The sequence below is a fragment of the Fukomys damarensis genome, unplaced genomic scaffold (assembly GCF_012274545.1).
Source record: "Fukomys damarensis isolate Sample0158 unplaced genomic scaffold, DMR_v1.0_HiC HiC_scaffold_25, whole genome shotgun sequence".
In the NCBI taxonomy this organism is placed as follows: Eukaryota; Metazoa; Chordata; class Mammalia; order Rodentia; family Bathyergidae; genus Fukomys; species Fukomys damarensis.
Window position 1 is genome coordinate 23,709,363 of NW_022900937.1, and position 8,640 is coordinate 23,718,002.

An 8,640-nucleotide genomic window follows, 5' to 3' on the forward strand; every position below is an offset into this window, starting at 1 on the left:
TACAGGGAGGTGACACGCTCCAAGACCTTGATATGAGGGGAGGTGCCACTGCAGGGACAGGCTGGGGGCAGCGGCTGAGCAAGGCCCTTTGAGGACAGGGTGGTTTTTATTGCTTAGTTACTAAGACAAAAACAAAAGGAAGGCCGTGGAGTGGGAACAAGGTCAAACCAGTGCTTTGCACAAAAGGAACTATGCACAGTTCCACCTCACTGGTGACCTGGGTGGTGCCCAGGATGCCCTTGCACACACCAGAGTGGCTCTAGTGTTATTTGGTGCCTGTCCTGGCCAGGACACTGCAACAGGACTCACACTGTGCGTGCTGAGCATGCACTGGCCTCGGCCTGGGGCTGTACCGCTGGATTTGCTCCCTGGCCATTGAGCAGGAGGGTCCGTGCACACCGACGCACTCAGCTCTACACGGTTGATACATTTCATCCTCTTGCCTGTTTGTGAGGTGGGGCCATTTTCCCCTAATACAGATGGGAAAATGGGTACAGAGAGGTTGAGCAGCAAGCCTGAGGTCCCACATCCCCGGCAGTGCCTCACTTGATGCCACTCCATGAGTTACATGCTCATTTTACAGTTGAAGAAAAGGGGACAGAAAAGTACTACTTGAGGTCACAGATCTAGTAATGGTATGGCTGAGGTCAGGCTTCAAACTGCCCTTTAGCCTCTCCCCATCATGGGGTGGAGGGCCCAGGGGTGTCTGTACCCAGTCTCTGCTGTGCCATGCTGCCAGGGTTCCCCCTGGAAGACCTTTAGCAGTTGCAAGGAATGCTTTCCTGGCCACACCCAGTGACCTCCCTCCCTCCGCGTGTTCCCCAGAGGTAGCAGAAGGGAGGACCCTTAGGAAAGCTGTACCTCCGATGCAAGGAGTCTGTGTCCCTGCTGAAAAGGAAGGGGACATGGTGCCTGAGAAAGGGGCTTCTGAAAGAGGCAAGGAGAGAAGGAATCCTCAAGCAGAAGGAGCTAGAGTAGGAAGGGTGTGAGGGCTGCGGAGCTTGGGGACAGTGACATACAAGTCCTAGCAGCTACAAGGACACGGACAGATGAGGGTAAAAGAAGCCAGGACATAGGTGCACACCTGCAGTCTTGAACTTGGGAGCTTGAGGGGGAGGATCACCAACACAGCAGACCCACATCAAGAAAAAGATAGGCAAGACCAAGGTGGTAGAGAGGCTGGCTCCCCTCACCGGGTGAGGCAGGGGCTGAGGGGTAGCAGGACAGTCCCGAGTTTGGAGTGTCAGTGTAGATCCAAACTCACTCCAAAGTGTCACATTTGGAGCTGTGGTCTGGGCAGAAGGAGCTGGCTGCTGGGGGCATGACCTGGAAGGGTGTATTGTCCCCAGTTCCTCAGTTCACTTTCTGGCCAGCCATCCTCTGCCAGGCTCTTCCCACCATCCTGGAATGGTGCTTCTGCACTGGAGCCAATTGGCCATGGGCTGAATCCTCTGAAACCGTGAGCAAACTAATCTTCAAATCGCAGATGCCAGGTATTTTGTCCCAGTGGCAAAGTTAACGACAGAGTGGCACTGGGGGTGTTTGCCCTTGAAGACCTGTGACCAAGCAGGCAGGCAGGCAGAAGAGAGGGACTTATTGTCTCAGTCGGGTGGGTTTGGGGTTTGGGTGGTTGTTTTTGTTGTTTTTTCTTTGCATTGCTGGGGTGGAACTCTGGCTCGCATGTGCCAGGCAAGCTCTCATCACAGAGCTGTACCACAGTCCAAGATAGGGTCACCCTCAGGCAGCTGGGCTTAATGTTGGCCATAGGAAGACCCAGAACCTGGGATGCAGAGCCATGGAAGGTGTCCTCTCTCCAAAGTCCACCTTGAAGGTTTGATATCTCCCTATGTAAGGACCTCAGGTCTGTTTTGGAACAGTCAGCTTCTTTTGCTCCACTGAAACCCAGCTCTCCATGTGGTGAGGAATAGGGTAGCTGGAAGTTCACAGGTTTTATGCATCCATCTTCAGCCCTAGAGGGACTGCTCTGGCTCTGGGTCCCAGGATTCAGGAGGGGCCTACAGGCCTCACTGGTTCAGCACCCAGATCAGGAGCTGGCATGCGAGGCTTGGGTAGATCTTGGAAAACCCACTGGGGAAGGCTCCTCTGCACACGTCACTGCCTCCATCAGGAGTGAGCAGGATGGGGCTGTGATGGACCTGCAGTCCAGGGGCCAGGGCCTGCCTGACCAACCTCTGCGGGGGAACATGTTCCATAGCCATGGGAGAGGAGTGAGGAGAGGTGTGGCCAGTGACCTCAAACAGACCTTGCTATAGCCACTGAGGATGGCAGTGCCCCCAGCTCAGAACAGGCAGTGTGACATGATCAGCCACCTTTCTGGGGCAGGTATGGGATGGGCTTAGCTGCTGTTTGTGTCACCTATGGCGAATGCCCACCCTTCTCTGGGCCAGCTTCTTCATGAAACAAGGTAGTGTGACCTGGGGCACAGTAAATAGGCACTCACTTTTAAATATTCAAAATCCAGAATACGAGGCCTTGGCCAGGAAGACCAAGGGCATTGTGCTAGCACTGGGCCAGCCATGTTCCACAAGGACTCTGTGCCTCCTGGCCACCCCCACCCAGCTCCACAGAGAATCAGGGACCTCAGCAATGCCAGGCATCTTGGGTTCCATGGCAGACATGGGGCAGGGAGAGGTTTCTGCAGGGAGGCCCTGACTGCAGACCATGGCTATGACTGTCCCTGCGTGCTCTGGGGCACAGCCAAGTGTCCACTGGCCAGCAGATCCTCAGTACTCCTCTACAGTGCCGGGGCTGTGGCACTGAGAAATACACAGGTGCCCAAGCAGGGGGAGGCCAGCTGAGGACCCGGGAAAACTCAGCAGAGAAACCAACTGACGAGAATACTGAGGCACAGGGGTCACTCCTATCCTTAAGGGTGCTCAAATGCAACTTTCAGGGGTTTCGAGGTGGCTACAGGCTCCAGTCCTCCTGGCACCCAAGCCCTTGGTGCTCCCTAAGGAACATTCCCAACCTCTTCCCTAAGGTCCCCGGAGCGCAGCAGAGCCCATGAGTTCCTCCCTGCAGGGACTCAAGGATGAGGAGCCTGTACCATCCCCAGGCCACCATCACAGCTGCTCATCACACCCCATTGTGTCTGATCTTAGTAAGGTGAACAAATGAAGCCTTGCTGATTGGACACGAAGCTGCAGCTCCCAGGTGCCTTGTTGGTGTGTGTTATTCTTCGTGTGTGTCTCTGTGCACTTCCGGGAGTTGCATGTGTCTAGAGCCTGTGCACATCTGGGTCTCTTGGGCACATGTGCATTTGTTCAGGGAACTAAACAGAGATTGTTGGGAAGAGTTTCCAGGCTGCCATGGAAGTTGGGTGGACACATTCTGGATACCCGAGCGCTGTTCCACATGTCACAGTACCCCTTGTCGATGCTATTTCTCCACCTGGATCACGGATCCCCCTCTTCTCCCTGTTGTACATGCTGTGTCTCCCCACCCCTGAAATACCCCATCTTCCTTCTCCTCTGTGAGGGGCAGACTCAGAAATCCTCCTGGGGGAGAACTGCTATCTGTTGCTTCCCCGTCCAGCTCCCACAATGCCTCTACCCTCATCGGGCACATTAAATATAACTGCCTGCTCCATGACACCACGACTTCCTACCCCGAGCCATATGCTTTAGGGGACAAGGAGTAGGCCGGTCTGACCTCGATTCTCCTGTGCAAGAAGAGGGCCAGGTGTGTAGTAGGTGTTCAGTAACTGCACGCTGAGTGAATGAATGACAGAATGGTGGAACATGAAGAAAGGAAAGGGAAGGAAGTATAGGATAAAGCGAGGGCATCCTGGGAAGAAGAGACTTGTTGGCCTGCAGGAAGAAAGGCAGGGAGTAGGAAAGGGAAGGAGGGTGACAGCACCCAGCCAGGAAGGCTAGACCCACTCTGTCTCTGGAGTCTGCAGTGCCTCCTCTGTAAGTTTCTGGAGTATGCTGGTGAATTGGCAGTCTGGGCACAGCATGGATCCCAGACCATGAAGGGTTTACCTGGGAAGGCGGTGGGCAGAGAGGCCTCTCTTATGGCCCCTGGGCACCCCAAACCACTATGTCGTGGGAATAACCTGCCCCTGCACCTGCTGGAGCCCAGCAGCTCAGGATGTCTCACCCACCCCTCTTCCCCTGCCACCTCTGGGTTGGCCAGGAGTGGAAGGGACAGAACTTCCCATGCCTTCATGAAAGAGCCAGAATGTGACAGCTGGGTGCCCTGACACCCAGGGGAGGGAGTTGGGCTCTGGCTGAGACATAGGGTTTAGGGCTCTGTTCCAGTCTCAGCTGTGACAGAGGACAGCCCAGCTCCTGCCTACAGGGCCATGTCACTACCCATCTCTGCATAGACAGGGACTCTGAGCAGTGGCTGGAGCAGCCACCTACCAGGGCTCCTGTCCCAGGGTCACCCCCGGTGCAGAAGGGTGGCTCTGCCTACACCAAGGGGGGTGGGGCTCAAGCTGGCCTCAGGCCCCTACCCACCCCTCTGAGCACTCAGCCCTCAGCACATCCCTGCATGACAGTAGCAGGTGCCAGTTCTGTGACTTCTATAGGGACAGTACTGGGGCAGGTGCCTGTGGGGAGGCCCTGCTCCAAGCAGTCTCTCCTGGTCCTTCTTTTCCACTTCGTCTCTGGCACCCTTCACCCAGCCTCAGGCTCCCAGAAACAGGGCCAGGCTCCCTTGTCTCTGTCGCCAAGCACAGGCAGACATAGCCTGGCTTAGTCACTGCCCAGCACTCCTGTGGGGCTGCCCTGCCAGCCGCCTGAACCCACCTGCTGACCACAGCAACTGCTTCCTCAGGGAAACCATGTCCTGAGCCTGGGCCAGGCTTTCAGTGGCCCCCAGCCCACCCCAGCTCTGCAACCAGATCTGCAGGCCTGGTCCAGGGACCCTGTGGGTACCCTCAGTGCCAATCACACCAGGGCAGTACTGGCAGGTCCCCAATGAGCTCTTCCCTACCCTGTTTCTCTACCTGACCAGGAGAGGAGTTGGCTAGATGGTCATGGGGTCTTCCCAAATGTGCAGAGGGGCCTGAGGATAGACAGAGTCCCTGGGGAGGCTGTGAGGCTGGTTCCCCACCTTAATGGGCAGGGCTACCCAGGTCTGCAGCTTCTGATAAACTGGCAGGGGCCCAGTAGTCTGAGCCCTGGCTGTGTACAAGGACCTGCCGCTATGGCTTTTATCTGTCACTATATGCTCCAAATGTTCCCTCCACAGTTTGCCTGACACCACCTCTCCCTGCAGCTGCTGATGACTTCACAGCCTGGAGTGTGACTACAGCAGGGACCATGGGGAAAGGGTGTGGACTGGGGCATGGCAGGGCACAGTGGACCCCGGAGTATCACCAGATCAGATCCAGGTCACCAAAGGTATGGGTGCCACAGGGTGGCCCTGCCTGTGCCTTCACAGGGCATGGGGATTCTGGTGATGTCCCCAGGAAGCCTCCTCATGCACAGCCCCCTCCTCTTTCTCCAAGGACTCACTTTCCCCAGGTGACTGGTCTTCTCTGGAACCTCTTCCATCCACTTTCCTTTGCCTCCAAGCTGTGCCTTTCAGATCTGCTACACAACTCCAGTGCTGCCAGCCAGACAACTCTGCGTATTAAGTGTGGCAGCTGTGTTGGGCACTCAGTCCCCTCTTCCTCCTTTAAATGCCCAAGACCCTGGTGAGCCTCCTGAGGACATGATACCAGGTGTGGGGACTGGTCTTGAGCACAGAGGCACTGTCATCCTGATAAACAGATCCTGCTAGCTCAGGGGACCTTGGGGTTGCAAGGAGGCAAGGGAAACAAGGGGAGATCGCGGGGCCTCACTTCCTGCAGCAGGGGTAGCAGCTCACATAGGGCCTGGTTGAGCCTCAGCTGCATGCCCACCTCTGTAGCACCTAGGCCTGCTCCACCAGAGCCCCTAGTACCGCCTACAGGTGGCCAGCTGGCTTGACCTGCTGCCCCCTGCTGCTGGACCCAATGTCCAGTGGCCAGAATTGCCAAGGACAGCTGGGCCTTGCTGCTGAGCATGCACTTCAGCCCAGCCGCCTCAGCCTGGCGTGAAGAGCTTCCTCCGGGATTTGAGCCACTAGCAAACCCTAGCCAGCCTCAGCCCTCAGCTGAACATTCTCCTTCCCAACAGCTCCAGTATGCTGGGGGCATTGATGCAGCAACTGCTACTCACCAACCATAACCCTGTCCCATTCTCTCAGGCAGCCAGCTTGGGAGGGGACAGAGGGCCCAGGCCATGCAAGGATCTAGAGAAGACCTGCAATCCCCACTACCTCCTGGCATCAGAGTTCTCCTTCCCCCATATATAATGCTCCTCATCCTGTCACAGGAACCTGGAAAGGGCAGGGCTAAGGCAGCATTTGGAGGCCACAGGTGAGCTATGCTGTGCTCTGGGGTCAGAAGTCCTATTGGTCATCCTGGCGCCCTGTATCTCTGTCTCTTTAACTGTTTTTCTTCTCACCTTGCATCTTAGCACTGAGTAGGAGATTGGAACCTTCCTTGGGGGGTCTCTGATAGGGAAGCTCTCTGGGAAGCTTGGCTTGGCTGTAGGGGCTCATGGTCTGTGGGGTGGGGTCAGGAAGTGAAGCAGCAAGAGTGGCACAGGCCAGAATTCTAGTTGTGGGGAGCTAGAGGAGGACATCACCAAGAATACAGACAGGGGAGCCTAACTTCCCTTTGGGGAGCCCAGGAAGGCCTTGCAGAGACTACTCTGGGGCCAACACTCCAAGGTGAGTTGCCTGTCCCCAGAGAGGGCAAAGCAGGATATGGCAGACAGAAGAATGTTGAGGTGGCAAGGTTAGGAAGGGACCAGAGCAGCAGGGCCCAAGAGCCAAGGGGCAAATGGGAGAGGAAGAGGGTCAGGAGAGCTGTGGGGTTCGAGTGGATGCAACACGGGACATCTGCTTGGTGCCCTTGAGCCATGTGGCAGACCTCAGCCGAGAGGACTTGGGCACAGTGGTGAGGACTGGGAAAAGCTTGGTTGTGAAGCCAGGAAGCACTGCAAGAATGAGAAAGAAAACAACAACAAAGAATGAGGTAGGGAGGAGGGAGTGGGAAAGATTACCCAGACTGATAAAAGAATGAAGTCTAATAGTAGACTCCAGCGAGAAGGTCTCCAGGCTTCATGGTTTGGAGAGGAGACCCTGGGCAAGTGCTCCAGTTTTGCCTCAGTGAAAAAAGTAGGGAATGCTGGGCTACCACAGTGGGAAGCCTAACCGCATCAGAGCGCTGCAACTAGGAGTAAGGCTGTAACCGGAGTCTCTGAGGACCTTCTCCCTGAACTGCGGGTGACCCCAGTTTCCTGTGCAACCCTGTGTGGCGGTCAGAGGAGATACCAAAGGCCTCCTACCTGTAGGGGCATAACAAATCCTGCCAGAGGGGCCTCAGCCCTGGACCCCAAGCAGAGCAACATCTCAAGTCTCCTGAACTTCAAAAATTTCTGGCAGGGACAAGGGGAAAAAATGAGAACCAAGACCTGTCATGTAAAGGTACAAGATCCCAATATGAATTTAACTGTACCGTATACCTAAAATGTACCAATAAACTCAATGAGGGAAAAAAAAAATTCTGGCTCTTAAGACAGGCCCTGAAGAAGGCAGGATTTAGCAGCAGGCCCAGCAGGCTCGGGTCACCAACTACTGCACCGGTGGCGGCTCCCGAATGTCTTTACTGGGTCAGGTGTGTTTGCTTGGAAAAGGACCAGGGATCTGCTTGAGAGTGCCTTTGACGGCCTCTGTTGTCCAAGTTGTTGGGCCGATGCGACGATGCAGCTGATGGAGATCGGAGCCACTGAGCACTTACCCCCTAGGCCACGCCATCAGACCTGGGCCTCGGGAAGCAGGGAATGTCAGGGGCCAGGGGCTTTAAGTGCCTAGCCCTGGCCCAGACCTCGGTGGCGGCACCCCGCGGAGCAGAGTCGGGGTTCCCAGAGCCAAGCTGAGGGCAGGGTCTGGAAGGGATCCCGCGTGGCGTGGGGCAATTAGTCGCGCGTCCCGCGGAGGGCCTAGGCGGGGACGCGCCCAAGGGACGCCTCCAAACACCCCGACATCTCCGCCTCTGGGCGCTCCTGGTACCGTTCGGCCTAAGAAGTCGCTGGAGGTGGGTCCGGAATTTCGCACCGGCCGGACGGTGGCGCCCCAGGGCGACAGGGACGAGGGTTCCCCAGAAGCCACATCTCGAAGCCCGAGCCCGCCAGGAGAGGCCGCGCAAGTGGCGCCTCACACGTTCCCGTGCTCGCTGACCGGGCTCTCCGCGAGCAGTACGGGGTTGCTGGGACAGCGGCGACACAGAGCGACGAACCCCGCGGCCCGTGGGGTTCCAGAGACACGCCCCAAGCTCCCAGTCCGTCGGGGACGTGCGCCCAGCCGATCTCGGCGGCCACTGGCATCGGAACACGTCAGGGGGCGGATCGTGACCTGGGACGTCCCCGGGGCTCCCGGAAGAAGCCTCTGCCGCTCCAGCGCTGACCAGGCAGAGGAAACCAACCAGTCCTCCAGAGTTCCTAAATCGCGGGCTAGAGCGGCCCGGCAACGAGGTTGGGTCTAGCCGGAGCTGACGGCGCCTGCGCCAGGCCAGTGGGCGGAGCTGCGGCAGGAGGAGGCCGGAGCCGGAAGCGGAAGCTGAGCGGGTAGCGGGGCCTA